Below are 2572 nucleotides of genomic sequence, written 5' to 3' on the forward strand. Positions count from 1 at the left end.
TTCATGTTTAAAGTTTCTGTTGTCATGCTGTGTATCTGTGCATGTTCAAGTTGTGTGAATTAGAATCCAAACAAGCCCAAACACTGGGATTGGCTGACATGCTTGTCTTCAAACTGCGCCGCGTGCACTATGCTCCATCTCTCTGGCTTTTCCTGAGAACTACCTTTTGAAGGAACCAGGGTGTCTCTCCGAGTCTCTGGCAGCCTGCCTTCGTTGGTTATTGGTGAAGAGACACAGAGGAGACATATGTGCGTGCCACTAAGTGAAAGAAGGCAATCTGAAAAGGCTGCCCTGTGTGTCCAACGTCCAACCACAGGACGTTCTGGAGAAACTATGGACACAGTCATATGGAGCAGGTCAGTAGTCTAGGGGCCAGGGAGGGAGGGATGAACAGGGGGGCATAGAGGATTTTTAGGGCAGTGAAAGCCTCTGAATGACCCCATCGTGATGGATACGTGTCATTACACATCTGTCCAAACCCACAGAACGTACAACATCCAGAGGGAATTTTAACATGAGCCGTGGACTTGGGTGACGATGTACTGATGTCCATCAGTTGTACAAACGTCCTGTCTGCTGGGAAAGCAGAGGCGGGGGAGGCTGTGTGCAGGGGAGATGCACAGGAAACCTCTGAACCTTCCCCTCAGCTGTCCTCTAGGCTTAAAACTGCTCTAAAAATTAATTCTATAAAAACATTATGTTTAAGAAACTAAAAAAAAAAAAAAGAAAAAAACCACTTTGAAATGTTATTGCGGGTGCACTCAGTGGACTGAAGCCATTTTCCTTCTCCGTCTTTCATGGTCGATGTTGTCATTGTTCTAGTGGCCAAGGTGTGTCTGACTCTTTGTGACCCCATGGCGTCCCAGACCCTCACCATCTCCCAGAGTTTGTCCAAGTTCATGTCCACTGAACTGGTGACGCCATCCAACCATCTCATCCTCTGCCGCCCTCTTCTCCTTCTGCCCTCAGTGTCAATGTTAAAAGGTCACAATCAGATTTATCTTAAAAAGCCAGGCACATGACCACAGGAAAGCGCCGTAAGTGCTGACTGTGACTGTTACCCTGCGTGTCTTTTGTTTCCTTTTTCTACTTGAAAAATTTTCCACCTGGGCAGCATTTTTTTTAAAGCAGGATTTTTAGTATTTACTTATTGTTGGCTGTGCTGGGTCTTCGTTGCCGTAAGTGGGCTTTTCATTGCGATGGCTTCATTGTTGCAGAGCACAGGCTCCTGAATGCACCGGCTCAGGAGTTCTGGCACATGGGATTAGTTGCCCCAAGGCACGTGGGATCATCCCAGACCAGGGACAGAACCTGTTGTCCATTGCACTGGCAGGTGGACAATTAACTACTGGACCACCAGGGAAGTAATGGGCAGCAGTTTCAAAATGGAAACACTTTATTTAGAGACCAGGCTGTGCCTCTGAATGTGTCTGTGCAGGATGAACCACTGGGAGGTGTCAGGATCCAGGAGAGAGAACCGCGGGGAGGGAGTGAGGATCCAGGAGAGAGAACCGCGGGGAGGGAGTGAGGTTCCAGGAGAGAGAACCGCGGGGAGGGAGTGAGGTTCCAGGAGAGAGAACCGCGGGGAGGGAGTGAGGTTCCAGGAGAGGACGAACCATGGAGAGGCAGTCAGGATCCCGGACACCTGAGCACCTGGTGGACTTTTGGATCCAGCTGTACCTGAAGCTACACCTTACTTCTTAGACAAGCGAGTCAATAGAGGAAGACAAGCCCAGTGGAGCGGTGACTGTTACTTACAACTGTTGCACGTGAGGATACAGCCATAGCCAACCCTCGCCTTTAACTGGCGATTACCCCAGGAAATGGGAAGAGAAAGGTCTGCTCTGCCTGCTGACTTAGAGGTGAAGCGGGCATGCTTTCTACGTCTGGTGGCTCAACAGTGCCGGCACTCATCCATGCCTCAGACCGGCTCAGCTGACGCCCCAGGCCCGGCTCTGCCCCACACACCAGGCTGCAGGCTCCTCAGGCCTTCCCGGGCTCTGTGCCTCCACCTGCAGGCCAACCTGGGGTCACCAGGAAGGGCCAGAGGGCTGTCTCAGGGGAGGCCCGAAGGGGAAATCGCCCTCATACTGCCCTGCGTGCGGAGGCTGAAGGCGAAGCGCCCGGGGTCTCGTGTCAGCGGTCCCAGGGGGCTCTGACTGGGGCCATCTGAACACACAGGCCTGCGGGTGAGACCCAAGATCCCGGGGACAGGACCACGCTGTCCATGCTGCTGGCTGACAAGCCGTACGTGACGAATTTTACAACCCTGTCAGCTCTGAGCTCCTAGGATCAGAATTGCTCTGCTTTCCTTCGGTGTTAGATCTAATTTTCATAAATCTATTAGAAATAGCAGCAGTCCTTAGCTTTTCTAAAGCTTTGGTGTGTATGGAACAAGCAACAGCCATGGGCAAGCTTAGGAGGACCCTGCTTCTCCATTCCAATGCCCAAGGCCCCGCTCACTCACCCATGAACCTCCCCACGTATCTGCCCACAACCTCCCTGACAGGCGCTGGGGTGGGGCGGCGGGTGGCTGGACTCTGAGAGGAGGGAACAGGGCAGAGAAGAAGGC

The sequence above is a fragment of the Cervus canadensis genome, chromosome 23 (assembly GCF_019320065.1).
Source record: "Cervus canadensis isolate Bull #8, Minnesota chromosome 23, ASM1932006v1, whole genome shotgun sequence".
Classification (NCBI taxonomy): domain Eukaryota; kingdom Metazoa; phylum Chordata; class Mammalia; order Artiodactyla; family Cervidae; genus Cervus; species Cervus canadensis.